General features: G+C 44.1%; 1 long non-coding RNA gene across 1 annotated transcript; it reads right to left on the reverse strand.

The window, feature by feature from the left end:
• Positions 1-860: 860 nt before the first annotated feature.
• On the reverse strand, positions 861-1,630 carry LOC120928721. Its single transcript, XR_005747307.1, has 2 exons — positions 1,579-1,630; positions 861-1,220 (listed from the first exon to the last, which is right to left on the reverse strand). It is a non-coding gene; the product is annotated as an uncharacterized LOC120928721 (long non-coding RNA).
• Between the last annotated feature and the right edge of the window lie 22,362 nt (positions 1,631-23,992).

Below are 23,992 nucleotides of genomic sequence, written 5' to 3' on the forward strand. Positions count from 1 at the left end.
GAGATTCGGGTCTTAGGTAAGTAAAGCGGGGGCTCGGGGGGGGGCCGGACACAGCAAGGTGTTTTTTCACCTTAATGCATAGGATGCATTAAAGCGGAGGTCCACCCAAATTGTATTGTTTTTACCCAGCTGGGTAATAAAGAGCACAGCAAAGAGCACCTGTTGCGGACATTCCTTTACTTCTAATAAATGATGCAATACGCACCATTCACCCCTGGGAATTCGGAAGAGCCACGAGGTAAATGTGCCACCCAAACAACCAGCAGCTCCTCCGGGGGTAGTGCTACATAAAGAATGTTGTTGACTGGCTGCACGAGTTCTGAAAACTGAGCAGTTTAATAATTTTGTGACATTATTATGAGAATAAAGTAGGTGCAATTAAAATGTTAAACAAATAAAAGGTGATGCCATAGGCAAATATTTTGCCAAATTGTGGTGTGCTTATTTAGCGGGTGGTGGTTAAGGTGTGAGGGGTTTGTGGCTTACAGTCTTATATCTTCCTATTATTCCATGTTATTGCCCTCAGTGTCTCCTGAGACCAGGAAGATAGAAGGACTGTACTGCATCGAGACGAGCCAGGCAAGTAGTTGTGATCATTTCATCTCATTCTGCACCTTAAAAATCCCAATGTATCCTCTTGTATTTATCTAATGAAGGGATGTGGTTCTAATAATAAGTTGGTTTGCCCGCGGTTAAAAAAAGTCTTGAGCCAGGTAAGTGTTTAGGGTCAGGGGGGCCTAGGACAGATAGTGGATAGCTTTATGCTCATTCAAAATGGAAAAAATGACCTAGGGGCAAGTCATGGACTTTGAGGGCACTGTAAACTGGTAAAGATAGTAGTCACCACAAACAGGGGGAAATTTTTGCTAAAAAAATATATTTATTACACAAGGTATTATTAAACACTTTAAGAAAATCTCCATATGATTGAATTTGCACAAAAACAAAATTACACAGCGTTACAGTATTCAGTGAGAACCATCAGGAATTGGTAATTAAACATAATTACATAAAAAAGAATTTCAACTGGTTATTGAGATATACTGTTGATAAAGACAAACAAAGAACCTCCAACCACTTATAGATTGTAAAAGTTCCTGAGGAAGGACCGAAGACTGCATAGACTGAAGGTCTAAACGATGACAAAGGAATCGCTGTGGCCTGACATGTTTCGCGCTGAGATATGGCGCTTCTTCAAAGGACTTTTTGTTATAAATGTGCTACAATAATGGAGAAAAAACATGAGTATATAAATACATTTCACATGCATATATCATATAGTGAACCGAGATAAAAATAGAAATAGAGTAGCTGTGGATGCTGGCAGGCAGGCTAAATGCATGCAGGAAAAAAGACAGGGGAGGGAAAGCCCAAGGGTAAAAACCCGTGGGGGAGGGGGGGAAAAAAAAAATTGGAGAAAGATGAACTCTCAGGCCCAGAAAACACCAAACCGCAGCCGCAGAGTGTCCCTAATCCTACATAGCGGGGACAAGGTAACATGGTAATAGAGGTCATACAGGGTATGGTAAAGGTAAAGATAATAATATAGTAGATCTAGTACTGACCAAACTGGCTTACCTAGAGGAGCATCAGTTGAGATTAGGGGTAACAGTAACCCGGAGTCTGAACTTTATGCTCATGCACACTGCACCTCAAAATAAAGCTGCTTTTAGCCCTGGTTCACACCGGTGCGATTTGACATGTAAAATCTGCGGCATTTGCCATAAATGGCACCGTTCTAACCCAGTGTGAACCAGGGCTTACAGGCATTTGAGCTTCTATTGCTCTGCCTCAGCCCTGGTTCACATTGCTGTTACTTCACTTGAAGTAGCGCGATTTCAAAGTAGCAAGGTCAGCGCGATTTCAGGTGCTACTTGATAGACATCTGATAGACAGCTTCATACACAGATGTCTATTGAAGTCTCATCTGAAATCGGCAAAAGTTAGTGCAGGAACTAATTTTGCAAATGGGTGCGGCGCCACAAAATTGGTGTCACGCATTACCTTCAATAGGCTGCCACTTGTCATGCAATTTGATCTTTGAAATTGCATGACAAATCGCTTCAATGTGAACCTAGGCTAAAAGCTTGAATAAGCTTGTGCTTTTTTGTACGTTTTTACTGTGCTTTTTTTAACATAAGCATTTCACAAACCCTCCCCTCAGCTTATTTTTCATTTTTTTGTGCTTTTTTTCACGTGGATGGGGTGTTTTTGGGGGTTATTTACGAAAGGCAAATCCACTTTACACTACAAGTGCAAAGTGCACTTGAAATTTCACTGAAAGTGCACTTGGAAGTGCAGTCCCTGTAGATCCGAGGGGGACATGCAAGGAAAATAAAAAACAGCATTTTAGCTTGTACATGATACCTGTGCTCACATCCCAATAGAGAAGATATACCTGTGCTCACATCCCAATAGAGAAAAGAGATACCTGTGCTCACATCCCAATAGAGAAGATATACCTGTGCTCACATCCCAATAGAGAGAATAGATACCTGTGCTCACATCCCAATAGAGAAAAGATATATACCTGTGCTCACATCCCAATAGAGAGAAGATATACCTGTGCTCACATCCCAATAGAGAAAAGATATACCTGTGCTCACATCCCAATAGAGAAAAGATATACCTGTGCTCACATCCCAATAGAGAAAAGATATACCTGTGCTCACATCCCAATAGAGAAAAGATATACCTGTGCTCATATCCCAATAGAGAAAAGATATACCTGTGCTCACATCCCAATAGAGAAAAGATATACCTGTGCTCACATCCCAATAGAGAAAAGATATACCTGTGCTCACATCCCAATAGAGAAAAGAGATACCTGTGCTCACATCCCAATAGAGAAAAGATATACCTGTGCTCACATCCCAATAGAGAAAAGATATACCTGTGCTCACATCCCAATAGAGAAAAGATATACCTGTGCTCACATCCCAATAGAGAAAAGATATACCTGTGCTCACATCCCAATAGAGAAAAGATATACCTGTGCTCACATCCCAATAGAGAAAAGATATACCTGTGCTCACATCCCAATAGAGAAAAGAGATACCTGTGCTCACATCCCAATAGAGAAAAGAGATACCTGTGCTCACATCCCAATAGAGAAGAGATACCTGTGCCCACATCCCAATAGAGAAGAGATACCTGTGCTCACATCCCAATAGAGAAGAGATACCTGTGCCCACATCCCAATAGAGAAGAGATACCTGTGCTCATATCCCAATAGAGAAAAGATATACCTGTGCTCACATCCCAATAGAGAAGAGATACCTGTGCTCATATCCCAATAGAGAAGAGATACCTGTGCTCACATCCCAATAGAGAAAAGATATACCTGTGCTCACATCCCAATAGAGAAGAGATACCTGTGCTCATATCCCAATAGAGAAGAGATACCTGTGCTCATATCCCAATAGAGAAGAGATACCTGTGCTCATATCCCAATAGAGAAGAGATACCTGTGCTCATATCCCAATAGAGAAGAGATACCTGTGCTCATATCCCAATAGAGAAGAGATACCTGTGCTCATATCCCAATAGAGAAGAGATACCTGTGCTCATATCCCAATAGAGAAAAGAGATACCTGTGCTCACATCCCAATAGAGAAGAGATACCTGTGCTCACATCCCAATAGAGAATATATACCTGTGCTCACATCCCAATAGAGAAGATATACCTGTGCTCATATCCCAATAGAGAAAAGAGATACCTGTGCTCACATCCCAATAGAGAAAAGAGATACCTGTGCTCATATCCCAATAGAGAAAAGAGAAACTTGTGCTCACATCCCAATAGAGAAGAGATACCTGTGCCCACATCCCAATAGAGAAGAGATACCTGTGCTCATATCCCAATAGAGAAGAGATACCTGTGCTCATATCCCAATAGAGAAAAGATACCTGTGCTCATATCCCAATAGAGAAGAGATACCTGTGCTCATATCCCAATAGAGAAAAGAGAAACTTGTGCTCACATCCCAATAGAGAAGAGATACCTGTGCTCATATCCCAATAGAGAAGAGATACCTGTGCTCATATCCCAATAGAGAAGAGATACCTGTGCTCATATCCCAATAGAGAAAAGATACCTGTGCTCATATCCCAATAGAGAAGAGATACCTGTGCTCATATCCCAATAGAGAAGAGATACCTGTGCTCATATCCCAATAGAGAAGAGATACCTGTGCTCATATCCCAATAGAGAAGAGATACCTGTGCTCACATCCCAATAGAGAAGAGATACCTGTGCTCATATCCCAATAGAGAAGAGATACCTGTGCTCATATCCCAATAGAGAAAAGATACCTGTGCTCATATCCCAATAGAGAAGAGATACCTGTGCTCATATCCCAATAGAGAAGAGATAACTGTGCTCATATCCCAATAGAGAAAAGAGATACCTGTGCTCACATCCCAATAGAGAAGAGATACCTGTGCTCATATCCCAATAGAGAAAAGAGATACCTGTGCTCACATCCCAATAGAGAAGATATACCTGTGCTCACATCCCAATAGAGAAGAGATACCTGTGCTCACATCCCAATAGAGAAGAGATACCTGTGCTCATATCCCAATAGAGAAGAGATACCTGTGCTCATATCCCAATAGAGAAAAGATACCTGTGCTCATATCCCAATAGAGAAGAGATACCTGTGCTCATATCCCAATAGAGAAGAGATACCTGTGCTCATATCCCAATAGAGAAAAGAGATACCTGTGCTCACATCCCAATAGAGAAGAGATACCTGTGCTCATATCCCAATAGAGAAAAGAGATACCTGTGCTCACATCCCAATAGAGAAGATATACCTGTGCTCACATCCCAATAGAGAAGATATACCTGTGCTCACATCCCAATAGAGAGAATAGATACCTGTGCTCACATCCCAATAGAGAAAAGATATATACCTGTGCTCACATCCCAATAGAGAGAAGATATACCTGTGCTCACATCCCAATAGAGAAAAGATATACCTGTGCTCACATCCCAATAGAGAAAAGAGATACCTGTGCTCACATCCCAATAGAGAAGAGATACCTGTGCCCACATCCCAATAGAGAAGAGATACCTGTGCTCACATCCCAATAGAGAAGAGATACCTGTGCCCACATCCCAATAGAGAAGAGATACCTGTGCTCATATCCCAATAGAGAAAAGATATACCTGTGCTCACATCCCAATAGAGAAGAGATACCTGTGCTCATATCCCAATAGAGAAGAGATACCTGTGCCCACATCCCAATAGAGAAAAGATATACCTGTGCTCACATCCCAATAGAGAAAAGATATACCTGTGCTCACATCCCAATAGATAAAAGATATACCTGTGCTCACATCCCAATAGAGAAAAGAGATACCTGTGCTCACATCCCAATAGAGAAGAGATACCTGTGCCCACATCCCAATAGAGAAGAGATACCTGTGCTCACATCCCAATAGAGAAGAGATACCTGTGCCCACATCCCAATAGAGAAGAGATACCTGTGCTCATATCCCAATAGAGAAAAGATATACCTGTGCTCACATCCCAATAGAGAAGAGATACCTGTGCTCATATCCCAATAGAGAAGAGATACCTGTGCTCACATCCCAATAGAGAAAAGATATACCTGTGCTCACATCCCAATAGAGAAGAGATACCTGTGCTCATATCCCAATAGAGAAGAGATACCTGTGCTCATATCCCAATAGAGAAGAGATACCTGTGCTCATATCCCAATAGAGAAGAGATACCTGTGCTCATATCCCAATAGAGAAGAGATACCTGTGCTCATATCCCAATAGAGAAGAGATACCTGTGCTCATATCCCAATAGAGAAGAGATACCTGTGCTCATATCCCAATAGAGAAAAGAGATACCTGTGCTCACATCCCAATAGAGAAGAGATACCTGTGCTCACATCCCAATAGAGAATATATACCTGTGCTCATATCCCAATAGAGAAAAGAGATACCTGTGCTCATATCCCAATAGAGAAAAGAGATACCTGTGCTCACATCCCAATAGAGAAAAGAGATACCTGTGCTCATATCCCAATAGAGAAAAGAGAAACTTGTGCTCACATCCCAATAGAGAAGAGATACCTGTGCTCACATCCCAATAGAGAAAAGAGATACCTGTGCTCACATCCCAATAGAGAAAAGAGATACCTGTGCTCACATCCCAATAGAGAAGAGATACCTGTGCCCACATCCCAATAGAGAAGAGATACCTGTGCTCACATCCCAATAGAGAAGAGATACCTGTGCCCACATCCCAATAGAGAAGAGATACCTGTGCTCATATCCCAATAGAGAAAAGATATACCTGTGCTCACATCCCAATAGAGAAGAGATACCTGTGCTCATATCCCAATAGAGAAGAGATACCTGTGCTCACATCCCAATAGAGAAAAGATATACCTGTGCTCACATCCCAATAGAGAAGAGATACCTGTGCTCATATCCCAATAGAGAAAAGAGATACCTGTGCTCACATCCCAATAGAGAAGAGATACCTGTGCTCATATCCCAATAGAGAAGAGATACCTGTGCTCATATCCCAATAGAGAAAAGAGATACCTGTGCTCACATCCCAATAGAGACAAAAGATACCTGTGCTCACATCCCAATAGAGAAAAGAGATACCTGTGCTCACATCCCAATAGAGAAAAGAGATACCTGTGCTCACATCCCAATAGAGAAAAGAGATACCTGTGCTCATATCCCAATAGAGAAGAGATACCTGTGCTCATATCCCAATAGAGAAAAGAGATACCTGTGCTCATATCCCAATAGAGAAAAGAGATACCTGTGCTCACATCCCAATAGAGAAGAGATACCTGTGCTCACATCCCAATAGAGAATATATACCTGTGCTCACATCCCAATAGAGAAGATATACCTGTGCTCATATCCCAATAGAGAAAAGAGATACCTGTGCTCACATCCCAATAGAGAAAAGAGATACCTGTGCTCATATCCCAATAGAGAAGATATACCTGTGCTCACATCCCAATAGAGAAGAGATACCTGTGCCCACATTCCAATAGAGATGAGATACCTGTGCTCATATCCCAATAGAGAAGAGATACCTGTGCTCATATCCCAATAGAGAAGAGATACCTGTGCTCATATCCCAATAGAGAAGAGATACCTGTGCTCATATCCCAATAGAGAAGAGATACCTGTGCTCATATCCCAATAGAGAAGAGATACCCGTGCTCATATCCCAATAGAGAAGAGATACCTGTGCTCATATCCCAATAGAGAAAAGAGATACCCGTGCTCATATCCCAATAGAGAAAAGAGATACCTGTGCTCATATCCCAATAGAGAAAAGAGATACCTGTGCTCATATCCCAATAGAGAAAAGAGATACCTGTGCTCACATCCCAATAGAGACAAGAGATACCTGTGCTCATATCCCAATAGCTTAGAACAAAACAAGACCCCCCTAGAATGGGACTTTGGAAGCCACAGACACTGGTAGTATCAAAAAATTATTATACATAAAAAGATTAAAAAACGTCAAGCAGTGGGTAAGATATACATAAAACAAAGACAATGTAAGACAAAAACTATAAATGAAGATGACAATGTTACTCTCCGATGGGTGGTGGTCCCCAACAACCAACACGTTTCCCGTTTCACACCTTCGTCAGGGGTATGTAAGCAGATGACATATCAAATCGCCGTAGCTTCTACCACACGTGCCTTAAGGAGTCTAGGGGGCTCGCGTGTCACACCCGCCACGTGAAGTAGGAGCCAGTGTGCGTGCCCGGTGGCCCGCGGTGTCCGCTGCGCACCCGCGATCGCTCCTGGCATAGGCGGAACGGAGATCTGTCAATGTAAACAGATGGCAAAAATAGACACTTGCAACCACCTCCATACACTGCTGTGGAAATGGGCCCCAAATGCGCTTATGGCTTTACGTTTATTTTAAGGCATGGTTGCAAAGCCTCAAAAGTAATAATTTAGCATTATTAAAAAAAAAATTAAAAATTATATATGAGGAGCATCCCTGGACATGTTTGTGCAACGTGCCTGAAATGTGAATTCATGCTATAGGTGTGAGGAAGTGTGCTTTCAAATTCAACTCCTGTGTGAACCGTACATTTGCACTGGCGGCAGCCCTTGTCATTCCTCTGAAAAGAAATGGTCGGTCAATATGTCACCTCCTCACCACCTGTTTTGACCAAAGCAAAGCATTATAGTCACGGCTACTCATATGTAACCCCCCCCCCAGTCACTGTGTTAGTTTAAAGGGGGGCCCCCAGATCCCGGCCCCCCACCCTACGTGAATGAGTATGGGGTACATCGTACCCCTACCCATTTACCGGGAGGAAAAGTGTCAATAAAATAAACACACAACACATGTTTTTAAAATAATTTATTAGCCAGCTCCGGGGGTCTTCTCCGCTCTCCGGGGGTCTTCTTATGACTTTGGGGGTCTTCTCCGCTGTCCCCGTTTCTTCTCCCGCGCCTTCTTCGGGGCTGGGCGCCGCTATCTTCTTACAGCTCTTTTACTAGCAGCTGCCAGCCCGGTCCGGCGGTCTTCCTCGTTGCCTTCTGCCTTCTTCTTCCGATGTTGCCACGACGATCCCTCCCGCTGTAATGCCGGGTGTGCGGTGTGCGATGATTTATATAGGCCTCTTATGACGTCACAGTCCCAGCATGCTTCGGGCACCCGGAGCATGCTGGGACTGTGACGTCATAAGAGGCCTATATAAATCATCGCGCACCGCACACCCGGCATTACAGCGGGAGGGACCGTCGTGGCAACATCGGAAGAAGAAGGAAGATGGCAGAAGGCGACGAGGAAGACTGCCGGACCGGGCTGGCAGCTGCTAGGTAAAAGAGCTGCAAGAAGATAGCGGCGGCCAGCCCCGGAGAAGGCACCGGAGAGCGGGAGAAGAACCAGGGAGAGCGGAGAAGACCCCCGAAGTCAGAAGAAGACCCCCGGAGAGCGGAGAAGACCCCCGGAGCTGGTTACTAAATTATTTTATTTTAAAAACCTGTGTTGTGTGTTTATTTTGTTGACAATTTTCCTCCCAGTGAATGGGTAGGGGTACGATGTACCCCATACTCATTCACGTAGGGTGGGGGGCTCCCACATTCCGATAAGCCCCCCGCCCGCAGACCCCGACAACCAACGGCCACGGTTGTCGGGAAGAGACCCTTGTCCCCATCAACATGGGGAAAAGGTGCTTTGGGGTGGGGGGAGCAGTGCCCCCCCCTGCCCTAAAGCACCCACCCCCATGTTAAGGGCATGCGGCCTGGTACGGTTCAGGAGGGGGGGGGCGCTCGCTCGTCCCCACCCCCATTCCTGACTTTTTTTGGCATAGGTCTTCCCCTTAAAATCCATACCAGACCGAAGGGTCTGGTATCATCCTGTGGGGGAACCTCACGCAATTTTTTTTTTAATTTGCGCAGGGTTCCCCTTCAGGATTCTCCGCACACCAGTCGCCCCGCAAGTCGGATCATCCTGATCCGCCTTCTGGTGCGACCTCTATTTAAATCAACGGGTCCCATTGATTTTGAATAGAGACAGAAAAACGCGGCTGAAAACTAGCGCGACAAAACGTTCATTGAATTCAATGCAAAACGCGGTAAAAATCGTGTTAAAACGCTGCTTTTTTCCCTGGCGTCTATACTAGCTTTACAGCCCGTTTTTTAAAATGTCCGTGGACATGAAGCCTTACTAATGAAAAATATGTGCTACTGATATAATTAAATAATAATTACTGTAAATATTTATACATAATGACCCCTAACAGCTAAAAATAGAACAAGCTCTATTATAAAAATAACAGACACTCCCTAACCACATGTCACACCTGTTCTGTGCAGGAAATTGTTCACCGTTTAGCTCTTTCGTTTTTGACCGACAATCATTTGTACATAAATACATTTTATACAATTTGTTTAGATAGAGCTTTTTTTGGTGCTAGTTATTTACTGTTTTTTGTTTTTATACTATAAAAAAGAAAGACCCACATAAAAAATAAAAAAAATAAAGTCTCCCTTACGAATAAAAAAATGTGTAAACAAATAATATTTTTTTCATAAAATTTAGACCAAAACAAATTCTGCCAAATGTCTTTGGTAAGAATAACCCAAATCAGTGTACAATATTTAGGCCCCATTCTCACCTATGCAGTTTGCTTTTGAACGTTTCTGCAGTGCTTTTTTCATTTTATTAACGTGATTTTTGGCGCGATTTGCGGTTTTTATTTTTTTAGGCAAATTTGTTGTTGGGCAGATTTAAAATTAAAATCGCGGTAAAAATGCACTACATGCTTTTCTGCAGCTTCTCTATTGAACCAGATCCACAAAGAAATTACGGCGGCGTATCTATTGATACGCCGCGTAAGTTCTACGATGCGCAGACGTATCTTTGTTTTGTATCCACAAAACAAGATACGCCTGAATGTGGGCTAGATCCGACCGACGTACGTCTTAGTACGCCGTCGGATCTAAGGTGCATATTTACGCTGGCCGCTAGGTGGCGCTTCCGTTTTGAGTATGCAAATTACCTAGATACGCCGATCCTCAAACGTACGTCCGCCCGGCGCATTTTTTTTACGTTGTTTACGTAAGGCTTTTTTCGGCGTAACGTTACCCCTGCATCTATGAGGCGTAAGCAATGTTAAGTATGGACGTCGGGACATCGTCGAATTTCCCGTCGTTTGCGTAAATTGTTCGCGAATAGGGCTTTGCGTAAGTTACGTTCACGTCGAAAGCATTGACTATTTGCAACGTGATTTTGCGCATGCGCACTGGGATACCCCACTGACGGCGCATGCGCGTTCATTCAAAACGTCAATCACGTCGGGTCACGAGTCATTAGCATAAAACACGCCCACCTCTTCACAATTTGAATTAGGCTCGTTTACGCCGGCACATTTACGCTACGCCGCCGTAACTTAGGACGCAAGTGCTTTGAGAATACAGCACTTGCCTCTCTAAGTTGCGGCGGCGTAGCGTAAATGAGATGCGCTACGCCCTCCTAGATATGCGCGGATGTACGTGTATCTGGCCCATAGGGTCCACAAAGCATGGGATGTACAGTGCCTTGAAAAAGTATTCATACCCCTTGAAATTTTCCACATTTTGTCATGTTACAACCCAAAAACGTAAATGTATTTTGTTTTTTTGTGATAGACCAACACAAAGTGACACATAATTCTGAAGTGGAAGGAAAAATTATAAATATGTGAAAAGTACATTTGTATGGCGCCCCCCGGAGTCAATACTTTGTAGAACCGCCTTTCTCTGCAATTACAGCTGCAAGTCTTTTTGGGGATGTCTCTACCAGCTTTCCACATCTAGAGAGGGACATTTCTGCCCATTCTTCTTCTTTGTAAAATATCTCAAGCTCTGTCAGATTGGATGGAGAGCGTCTGTGATCAGCAATTTTCAAGACTTGCCACCAGGCCCGGACTGGCCATAGGGCAGACCAGGAAAATGCCTGGTGGGCCGGGGGCAGGCCACCCGCTCTGTAACATGTTGCTGATCAGGCCGCACAGTGGGAGCTAAGCGACGACCATGTCCTGGACTGGGTTAACACAGGCCGGGGCGGCCGTTTGCCTACCGCTACGCGGCCATACCTGTCATCTCTGGCGGAACTAGCGGCTGCATGGCCTGAGCTGTGTGTCCCTCTCACACACAACTCAGCCTAAGAGCCACACTGACCGTTCAGCTCTCCACTCCTCCTCCAGCCATGAGCATCCGCACAGGTGGGAAGAGCTGCAGGCTGCAGTCCAGATGTTTCCCCCGCTCACCCTTCCTCTCCTTCTCATGTTGGCAGCAGGGGAAGAGAAGTCTTTCCTGCCCGTTCTTCTTCCCTCCCCAATGGCCACAGTGAGTGAGTAAGAAACTTCTATAGCGCAACACATGCAAATTGAATTGCCTCTGGGCACTTAGTATCCATTCCCTGAGTGAACTTTTTTGCCCTCAGAAGAGATGGGTTTTGATTTTTCTTCTGAAGGCCAAGTGGTTCACCTCCAATCGGATGCTGGTTGGTAGAGCGTTCCATAGTCTAGGTCCTTGGACTGCAAATCTTTGTTCTCTTTTGGACTCGTATCTGGAGTAGATTTTGGTTGGTGGATCGCAGAATGCGATTGGGGTTGTGAGCTTTTAGTTTTTCGCATAGATACTGTGGGGCATTTCCTTGAACACACTTACAGAGTGCCTTGAAAGTGATTCTGTCTTTTTACTGGCAACCAATGAAGCGATCTCATCAGCGGAGGGCCAATCAGAAAAAAAATAGAGGGCATCATGGGAAATGTAGTTCCAGAGATAGGTGGATATAAACAAAAAATAGGTACCCCTACTAGCCAGCAAGGGCCCGGAAAAACAAAAGAGTGATACAGAGTGCAATGGATGAGATTGTAGATAAAGGTAATAAAATTATTAATGGTCAAGGTTGAAAGGATATGAACCATTGTGACTCCATTTTGTAATAAGTATCTGTGATGCAGTTGCCTATATGTCTCAGTTTAATTCTCCCTGCTAATTTAATGCTGTGGGTTAGAGGTAACAGGTGTTTTCATGTGTGATTCATCTCTCTCTGTAAAGACTGTTCATATGTTAAATAAGGCTAGCTTTTGAAAGGCCTTTAATTGTGTGATAACCCTGTCTAAAAACCTAGTGATTCTCAGAGGTGTTAATAGGTGTCAAACTGGATGCAGACGAAACGTCTGCCTAGGAAACTCAATGTGTGAAGGTGGTTTGTTGTTATGCTGTTTAAGGAATGTGCAGTGATTAGACATGATAATTGTCGGTCGGTGCCGACCTGTCTGGAATGTTTTAGTAATTAGCCTTAGTGTGTGATTAGGGGGGGTGGAGATTTCATTGTTGCTTCAATGTCTTGGACTGTATAAAAAGCCGAGAAGAAAACCATTAAAGTGTGTTGTTCCAGCAGTAAGCTTGGCATGTGTGGCTTATTGGGCGATCCAGGAATATCCCCCCTTGTGGAATATTGGGGTGATTATCTTTATGAGAAGAAGGGAAGACTTTGACATCATACCAATACCGTCACAGTATCCATCTTAGATTCATCTCATCAAGACATTATTTGTTCACTGTCTCTGTCTGTCCTAAGTAACCGTTTGGTTTATATAACATAGCTTGTTATTCACTTTTGAGCTTATCTTATTGTTTTGGAGTTTATAGACAGGATTCTGTATTAGAGACGCATTTCAGTGTATTGTTATGAAAATATGTCTGCATATAACCTTGTTGTCTTGTTCTGAGATGCTATGACCATATTAGTACTTCCACCGGATATTTGATCAGGTTAACCTTTTAAGTTACCTTATCGCTTGTAGAATTATTATATAAAGCCATGAATAAAGACATATCATTAGATCACTCTTTGAATCTGTGTCAGTGTGCATTAATGGTTCAGAGTGGTCTCCGGCGCTGTACTGAGAAAGAAGGAACAACAGGGGGCCCATCGAGGTCGTACTTAACCCTAACAAAGATCATATCTTAAAACTCCCCAAATGAGAGAAAGATTACGATACAGGTAATTTGACATAAAGCACTTGGGAACATGAGTATCAACATGCAACCAGAGGTAGTCACTAACAAAAAATACATACGGCAGAAGACAAAAACAGACAACACTAACAATAGAGATGTACAGAACTGTTTTTTCACGTTCGCGTTCGCCGATGCGCGCGAACATATGCGCTGTTCGATCCGCCTCCTATTAATTAACATTGAGCAAACTTTGACCCTCTACCTCACAGTCGGCAGACACATTCCAGCCAATCAGCAGCATACCCTCCCACCTCTCGGGCAGGATCCATTTTAGATTCATTCTGAACTTGCATTCTTAGTGAGAGGAGGGAGAGTTTTGCTGCTGCTGAATTTATAGGGAAATCTTTAGCTAGGCCAGTGTTTTCAGTGTCCACTTCAGTCCTGATCTCTGCTGTAAGGACAGCACCCCAAAAAGTCCTTTTTAGGGCTAGTATATCAGTCAGCTTTTTTTTTCTCTGTAATCTAATTGCAGTTGCATGCTAGGAAGGCAGCGTGTGTGTCAGGATCACAGAGCGTACATGGTGCCCAGTGCCACCCACCACTCATCTATCTTGGTGGCACAGTACATAACATGGCTAGCTTGGTATCCAACCTTGTGTAAATGGGGAGTTTGCGGTTGTGTAAATGGACTGTTTGCAGGTGTTTGCGGTGCATTAAATGGGGAGTTTGATCTGTCACTGTGAACCCTAACCCTATTACAGACAGGGTTAGGGTTACAGACAGGGTTGGGGTTACAGACAGGGTTGGGGTTACAGACAGTAACCCTAACCCTATCTGTTACCCTAACCCTAAGCCTTACACTACTTGATCGATATAACATTATGATGTTTAAAGTTTTAAAGCACGTTATTCCAAACAATTTATGAATGTTAGGCGATTTATGCCCTTTATGGATTAAAAATTGACTCTGCGACAACTACGTAATTTTCCATGGGAGTTTTGCCATGGATCCCCCTCCGGCATGCCACAGTCCAGATGTTAGTCCCCTTGAAACAACTTTTCCATCATTGTGGCCAGAAAGAGTCCCTGTGGGTTTTAAAATTCGCCTGCCCATTGAAGTCTATGGCGGTTCGCCCGGTTTGCGCATTCGCGAACACATGCACAAGTTCGCAATCGCCGTTCGCGAACGCGAAATTTTAGGTTCGCGACATCACTAATGAACAATCGTGCAGACGCCAGGAATATCTATGTGGTTGGATATGTCACGACAAATGGTCGTAAGTATACCTGTCAATCATGGAGTAGGACATAAGCATCCACATACAGGTCCCCGGAAGGCTCGAGCCCAACATGAGTCACGTATACAGAGCACCAAGTTCAAAAGTAGAATGTGGAAGTCATCATGATCCGTAATAAAGCAAAAATGGAAAAAGTGTTCCACAATTGAAGACAACACTGAAAGATCAAGAATGGTTTGGTGGAACTTCAAATGAGAGGGTAATGGCACATATTGGTCTTCTATAACAAGTGCTACAATCCTTGGAGACCTGAATGTATGTCCTATGTATACGGGCATGAGATTGCACATAGGGATGGGATACGATCACTGGAGGGTGATCACATTGTCAACAGTTGCTGACAGTCAAGTATATGATACCCTTTTCCACAAGAAGCCTAAAGCCTAAAACGATCGTTTTTCAGCATGAAAAAAAAAAAAAAAACATTTTTCAGCATGTCCAAAAGACGACGTTTTTCCAACTTCATCATTAACCACTTGCCGACCGCATTACGTATTTTAACGGCGGCACTTTAAAGATGGATATCTCGGTAACGGCAGCAGCTGCTGCCACAACCGAGGTATCCATCTTTGGTGCCAACGGTCCTGTAAACGATAACGGCGATCTCCATGGCGGATTCGCCGCGAGATCGCCGTTGTCGGTGCCGGGAGAGGGGGCCCCCCCCTCCAGCCGCTCTCCGCCGCTTACCGGAGCCATTCGGCACCTGTGTGGGGATGTGACTGAGGGAAAAATCGCCCCCACCCGTCCCCATATCTCTGCTGGGCGGAAGTGACGTCAAAACGTCAGTCCCCAATTTTTAAGCGTGTCATGTTGGGTATCATTTTACTCGGCGTAACATTATCTTTCACAATATATAAAAAAATTGGGCAAAAATTATTGTTGTCTTATTTAATTAAAAAAAAAGATTTTTTCCCAAAAAAAGTGCGCTTGTAAGACCGCTGCGCAAATACGGTGTGACAAAAAGTATTGCAATGACTGCCATTTTATTCCCTAGGATGTCTGCTAAAAAATAAATATATAATGTTTGGGGGTTCTGATTAATTTTCTAGCCAAAAAATTGTGATTTTTACATGAAGGAGAGAAGTGCCAAAATAGGTCCGGTTGTCAAGTGGTTAAAAACGATGTTGCCCACACACCATCGCTTTAGAAAAATGATGAACAAAGCGCAGTGACGTACAACGGCACTCTAAAGGGGAAGTTCCATTCGTCTTTGGGCTGCTTTTAGCTGATTCCGTGTTAGTAAAAGACGATTTGCGCTTTTTTGTCTGTTACAGCGTGATGAATGTGCTTACTCCATTATGAACGGTAGTTTTACCAGAACGAGCGCTCCCGTCTCATAACTTGCTTCTGGGCATGCGCGGGTATAAAACTTTGTTTTTGCCCACACGCGATCATTTTTTACAACCCGAAAAACAACATTTTTTAAAACGACGTTAAAAAATGCAGCATGTTCAAATTTTTTTTTGTCGTTTTTCAGAAGCCAACAAAACATGTGAAGCCCACACACGATGATTTTAAATGACGTTTTTAAAAACGTTGTTTTTTTCGAAAAACTATCGTGTGTGTGTACGCGGCATAAGTGCTGCGGCATCTGCGGGTGATCATCCGTCCAGTGGCGGCTGGTGCTCCAAATTTTTTGGGGGGCGCAAACAAACAAACGGAAAAAAAAGGCAATTGCAGTCTCACTGTGCCCGTCAAAGGCAGCCACTGTGACATCAATTGTCGCCACAAAAGAAATTTAGAATTTCCGAATCTCAGAATTTCAGAATCTCAGAATTTCAGAATCTCAGAATTTCCGAATCTCAGAATTTTCGAATCTTTGGCCCCATACACACGATAGAATCCATCCGCTGAAAAATCCCAGCGAATGGGTTTCAGCGGATAGATCCTATGGTGTGTACACTCCAGCGGATCTGTTTCCGCGGATATTTATCCCCTGGGATGGATTTCCAGCAGATAAATATTTGATGACATGCTATCAAATCTATCCGCTGGAATCCATCCCAACGGATGGATCCGCTGGTCTGTATAGACTCACCGGATCCATCAGTCCGAAGGGATCCCCCGCATGCGTCGTAATGATTCGACGCATGCGTGGAATTCCTTATATGACAGCGTCGCGCACGTCGCCGCGTCATAATCGCGGCGACGGCGCGACACGTCATCGCCAGAGGATTTCGGCGCGGATTTCAATGCGATGGTGAGTACACTCCATCGCATGGAAATCCGCACAAATCCTCAAGAGGATTTATCCGCGGAAACGGTCCGCTGGACCGTATTCGCGGATAAATCCTCTCGTGTGTATGGGGCCTCAGAATTTCCGAAATTCTAAAATTGGAAATTTAGAAAATTGAGATTCTAAAATTCTAAAATCTAAAATTAGAAATTTGTAAAATTGAATTTCCGAATTCCGAATAAAGCAAAAAAACGAATGAAACGAAAAAATTTTTTTTTTCGGCAGAGCACATGTCAACTTAGGATCATTTTAAATGTATGTAAAACCAATAAAGTACGTCTCCCACGCTCCAAAGACATGCTGGTAGGTTAATTGGATCCTGTCTAAATTGGCCCTTGTATGTATGCGAGTTAGGGCCCTTTCACACTGGTGCGTTTTTGCCGCGTTTTCATGGTAAAATTGGCGCTATTAAAACGCTCATAAAAACGCTCCCCATGCCCCCTCCATTGAAATTAATTAAAAACCGCTGTAAAAACGTGGTAAAAATGCGGTAAAAACGGAGCTTTAAAATCACGGTAAAACGCCGCGATTTTACCGCGTTTTTAATTCATTTCAATGGAGAGGGGCATGGGGAGCGTTTTAATAGCGCTATTTTTACCGCGAAAACTTGGCAAAAATGCACCAGTGTGAAAGGGTCCTTAAGGACCGCAAATTGTAAGCTCCTTGAGGGTAGGGACTGATGTGAATGCACAATGTGTATGTAAAGCGCTGCGTAAATTGACGGCGCTATATACAGCAAGTAACTGAATTAAATTAAATATTTATTTCTATTGTTATTAAAAAAAAATCATAATTATTTACCCAATGTTTTTGGATCCTGATCCCTATCTTTAAATTGTATTTGTTCATTTGGTTTCATGATTTGATAAGCCACCAGTCTGTTTGGAAGAAAAGGTTAACATATTTGTATAATACATACAAATGCTGGGGTGTGCTGCCACCTAGTGGAAAATGTTGGTTCCTACATGTTGATTCAACTATTAGGAAATAGGTTTTAAATGTATGGGCCACAGGTTACTTGTTCTTGGTAAAATTATTTTACAGTGCTAAGTGCCTTATGGTTTGTGAAAAATCATATGGACTAGTGACTATAATATGAAAAAAAAAATAACTGCAAAAGTTGTGATATGTGTCATGTGAATTAATAATTGATGACATAATGAGTGTTGTGTGTTATATAAATTTATAGAATTAAAGTTATAGAAATTATATAACTTTATTTGGTATTTTGTTATCATGCAGCTATTTTTCATAAGAAGACAACACATACCATTTGGCACACTAAAATATCCTTTACAGAACACTATAGTATACAGGCACGTTAAAACGTTCTCTATGGAGTATGTTTCATAATATTTTTGCACACCTAAATATTTTTTACATACATATATAATTAGGGCTGTGGAAATTAACTATTAATTCCTCGATTAATCGTTAATTGTTTTGATCGGTACTTACCTCTCCGCCGGCTTCCGGGTCTTCAGGGAGTTCAGTCGGAGATCCGGTGACGTCACGGACCCCGGCGGGGCTTGCCGTGTCCATCTGAAGGGCTCCTTTGCTGTGCCTTCATATCTGCATGCCGGCGGGACCTTCCTATCTGCCACACGCAAGGGCTGTTACACTTCCCTCTATCACTTTCCTCTATCACTTCCCTCTATCAACCTGGGATTCTACAGCCATCCACTGGGAGTTGTGATCGTTCCCTTCATGGGACATCTACATGCCGACAGACTGATGTTAACCCCTCCTCATCTGGATTCGGCAGTGGTATCGTTGTACACATTTTTATACCAGTATCATACTTAGCTACATGTTTTTGTGACTTCTTTTGCTCCCGTTTGGTGTTACTCGCACCATTTTTACAGTTTATGTAGCTACATCGATTTTATCTCCAGTGCAATGTTGATTTTGTTACCTAGGTGAAGACTATGCAAGTTTTAATGCTATTCCCATCGAGGGCTGCCTTTGTGTGTTTTTTGTATCCTGCTATCCATTTTTCCAGTGGTTGGAAGCTGCACTGGGAATCGGCTTGCAAGGAGATCAGCTAAAAGTAGTTGGATCTGTATGTGCGTTATGATTAATTCAAAATTAGTTGATTAATCGATACAAAAAAATGTATTAATCAAACACGAAAATTGTAATCAGTAACAGCCCTAATATATATATATATACACACACACACACACACACACACACACACACACACACACACACACACACACACACACACACATATACATATATACACACACAAACACTCATTATGTCATCAATTATTAATTTACATGACACATATCACAACTTTTGCAGTTATTTTTTTTTCATATTAGAGTCACTAGTCCATATGATTTTTCACAAACCATAAGGCACTTAATTTTACCAAGAACAAGTAACCTGTGGCCCATACATTTAAAACCTATTTCCTAATTGTTGAATCAACATGTAGGAACCAACATTTTCCACTAGGTGGCAGCACACCCCAGCATTTGTATGTATTATACAAATATGTTAACCTTTTCTTCCAAACAGACTGGTGGCTTATCAAATCATGAAACCAAATGAACAAATAAAATTAAAAATAGGGATCAGGATCCAAAAACATTGGGTAAATAATTATGTTTTTTTTTTTTTTAATAACAATAGAAAGAAATATTTATTTTATTTCAGTTACTTGCTGTATATAGCGCCGTCAATTTACGCAGCGCTTTACATACACATTGTGCATTCACATCAGTCCCTACCCTCAAGGAGCTTACAATTTGCGGTCCTTAAGGGCCCTTTCACACTGGTGCATTTTCGCGGTAAAAATAGCGCTATTAAAATGCTCCCCATGTCCCTCTCCATTGAAATGAATTAAAAACGCGGTAAAATCGCGGCAAAAACGCGATTTTACCGCGATTTTAACGCTCCGTTTTTACCACGTTTTTACAGCGGTTTTTAATTCATTTCAATGGAGGGGGCATGGGGAGCGTTTTATGAGCGTTTTAATAGCGCCAATTTTACCGCAAAAATGCGGCAAAAACGCACCAGTGTGAAAGGGCCCTAACTGGACTTACAAGACCCATCACAGCTTCCCCGCACACCGCTGACTTTGAGGGCAGACGCGGCGCTGAGGGCACTATTACAAGCCCTACCAACAAGAGCAGACATGGAGGCCATTGTCAGCAGGCTGGAGGAATCTCATCGTAAAGAGATAACGGTGGTGAGGCAGGAGGTCCAGACATTGTCAGACCGACTTGGATCCGGGGAATTTGCGGTGGCCACCCTAGAGAGCCGGATGTCAGTGGTCAAGGCGGCACAGGCTGCCCAAGCGGGCACTATTTTCACCCAGCAGCTCCAACTTGAGGAGATTGAAGACCGCAGCAGGCGCAACAACTTGCGCCTGAGAGGCCTGCCAGAAGCCACGGGGGCGGAGGACCTGGTGGTGTCCACCCTGGCAATTTTCAGGAATCTAATGGGGGAGCTCTTCCTGCCCAGCCTGTCCTTCGATTGGATCCATAGGGCCTTGGATCCCCCCCGCGAGACGTCATATGCCGCATTTACCAGTATGCGCATAAGGAACTGATACTCCGAGCAGCCTGGGAGAAAGGAGATGTTCAATTTGATGGGGCTGTGCTACGGATCATGCCCGACTTATCCCGATCAATGCTACAATGGCGGGCACTCCTGAAGCCTGTGCTGGAGGCCGCTAGACGCGCTGGACTGACATAGAGGTGGGATTTCCCCATCTCTGTCACTTTTAAGAGGGCTCAGCAATCCTACACCCTCCAGACTCCGGCCGATCTCCCTGCCCTGTTCACTTTTATGGATATAGATCCCATTGAGGTACCGGACTGGCTCCAACCACTACCGCGATTCACCACCCGCTCAGGACCGTCCAGCATGAGGAGAGCCAGATCGCCTGGACCACAGAGGAGCCGGCGCAGACCCCGCCACATCCCAGCAGAGGCATTGAGAGAAGATTAGCTGAGTCAGTGAGGTGAGCCTCTAGGATCCGGCTCTTACCGGCTCAGTACTTACCGTTTTAGAGAGCGATCTTCTCCGCCGTTTCCGGGTATGGTCTTCGGGACTGGGCGTTCCTATTTGATTGACAGGCTTCCGACGGTCGCATACATCCGCGTCACGAGTAGCCGAAAGAAGCAGAACGTCGGTGCGGCTCTATACAGCGCCTGCACACAGACGTTCGGCTAAAATCGTGACACGATGTATGCGACCGTCGGAAGCCTGTCAATCAAGTAGGAACGCCCAGTCCCGCAGCCCATACCCGGAAGCGGCGTAGAAGACGCATCTCTAAAACGGTACAAAGAGGGGGTATAGGTGTCCCATTGGAATTAAGCCAAACAAACCTAGGTCTCACCACATCCCTGAATTAGAACAAATATGTGTACCACCAAATTGGGGTTGTGTTTCCTCGGTGGGACTTTTAGATTGGGAACATCGGCCATACTTAACCTACCAAGGGGGCAGCTTTATCTTTACGCGGCGTATCTTACAGAAATGGCGTATCTTTACTGCGACGGGCAAGCGTACGTTCGAGAATCGGCGTATCTAGTCATTTACATATTCTACGCCGAAAAGCGCCACCTAGCGTCCAGCGGAAAAATTGCACCCTAAGATACGACGGCGCAGGCTGTCGTATCTTAGTTTGAGCATACACTTAAACTTACGACGGGCTTAGATTCCGAATTACGTCGGCGTATCTACTGATACGCCGGCATAACTCTTTGTGAATCCGGCCCTGAGTGTTTGTACATTTAGCTCAGGTTTTGAGGCAAGTGCTTTATTCAGAAAGCACTTGCCTGTAAAGTTGCGGTGGCGTATTGTAAATCCCCCGGCGGAATTCAAATTCCGCGGCTAGTGGGCATGTAAAATTTAAATTAGGCGCGTCCCCGCGCTGAAGAAACTGCGCATGTGCCGTCCGCTAAATTTCCCAGCGTGCATTGCTCCAAATGACATCGATAGGACGTCATTGGTTTCGACGTGAACGTAAATTACGTCCATCCGTATTCGCGAACGACTTACGCAAACGACGTAAAAAATTCAAAATTCGACCTGGGAACGAAGGCCATACTTAACATAGGATACGCCGCATATAGCAGGGGTAACTATATGCCAAACGAAAACGACGTAAAAAATAAACGCCGGGCGGTCGTTCGTTTCTGAATCGGCGCAACTCCTCATTTGCATATTCCTTGCATATACAAACGGAAGCGCCACCTAGCGGCCAGCCTCAGATTGCAGCCTAAGATCCGACGGTGTAAGTCACTTACACCTGCCGGATCTTAGGGAGATCTATGCGGAACCTGATTCTATGAATCAGGCGCACAGATCCGACCGACGGAACTCAGAGATACGACGGCGTATCAGGAGATACACCGTCGTATCTCTATCTGGATCTGGCCCAGTAAGTCTAGTTTGGCCGGTAACCGTCATCTCTGTTGGTACAAATTCTCTTCTATTTCTAGGATAGGCAACCCCACTTACCTCAAAAAACGTTCTTTCGTGCACACGTATCATGCCACGAATGCTACAGCCAAGTCTAAGGCCCCGTACACACGACCAGTTTCCTCGGCAGAATTCAGCTTCCGACCGAGTTTCTGGCTGAATTCTGCCGAGGAAACTGGCCGTGTGTACACTTTCGGCCGAGGAAGCCGACGAGGACCTCGGCGAGGAAATAGAGAACATGTTCTCTATTTCCTCGTTGTTCTATGGGAGCTCTCCTCCCGCCGAGGTCCTCGGCGGCTTCAGGGCTGAACTGGCCGAGGAACTCGACGTGTTTGGCACGTCGAGTTCCTCGGCCGTGTGTACGAGGCCTAAGGGAGTTTCTATACTCCTGTTAGGAGCAGTGCCCTGGACATGTACCGACACCTTACTAGATCCCAAGGGACGATATGCATTTATTAAAGGATTCATCGGGGACACGAAAATTACATTTGCCACGGTATATGCTCCAAACGTCCGACAAGACACATTAATTTGCCGTACATTGAATCTGCTTATGGATTTTAGGGAAGGCCTACTTATACTGGGGGGAGACCTGAACGTACCACTAGCCCCAGCGGTAGACACCTCTTCAGGTACCGCGTCCACACACACACAAAGCATATCGAGACCTTTACGACGCCCAGCTGATAGATGTCTGAGGCTGCACCACCATGGAGAACGAGATTACACCTTTTTCATGTCACCCCATAAGGTCTACTCGAAAATAGACTATATTTTTGTCCCACATAATCAGCTGGAGGAGGTCTGCAACATTGAGATAGGCAACATCACGTGGTCTGACCATGCGCCCATTACCATGCGCTATTGCTTGTCATCTTCCCTGTCCGCCAGATCCAAATTTTGGAGGCTAAACGAAAGTCTCCGGCAGACTCTGACAGTTCTGTCGGATGTCACGAACAAACTGAAGCACTACTTCCAAACGAATGATACAGCAGATTGCGACCCGGGAATTTTGTGGGAGGCACACAAGACGGTCATACGAGGAGTACTAATTAAACATGGCGCGCAAATAAAAAAAGAAAGGGAACAATTATTGCTCTGACTGCTGCATAAGATACAGGACGTAGAATCAAAGCACAAACGCACACTGGTGGCCTCACTCGAAGTGGAGCTAATTTCTCTCAGGAAACAAATAGTAGATCTTTTGCATTTTAGAGCTAAAGCAGCATTGCAAGTCTGCCAAAAACTTTCCTATGAGTCGGGGAAACAAATGCAGGAAATTATTAGCCAGAGCGGTCAGAAAGCATTGACTCAGCGCGAATATCCCCCAAATCGTAGCCCCCTCGGGACAAAAAAAAAAAACGACCACACCAACCCAAATAGTGACAGTTTATAGACTTACTCCTCCCTCTATAACCTTCAAATTAATCCCCCCGAATGAATCAACAATACAGGACTATCTTTTGACTTCCCAGATTCCCCAACTGTCGACAGAGGCGAGTGCGGGATTGGAGGACCCCATTACTGTAGAGG

Source organism: Rana temporaria, chromosome 2 (assembly GCF_905171775.1).
Source record: "Rana temporaria chromosome 2, aRanTem1.1, whole genome shotgun sequence".
Taxonomy (NCBI): Eukaryota; Metazoa; Chordata; class Amphibia; order Anura; family Ranidae; genus Rana; species Rana temporaria.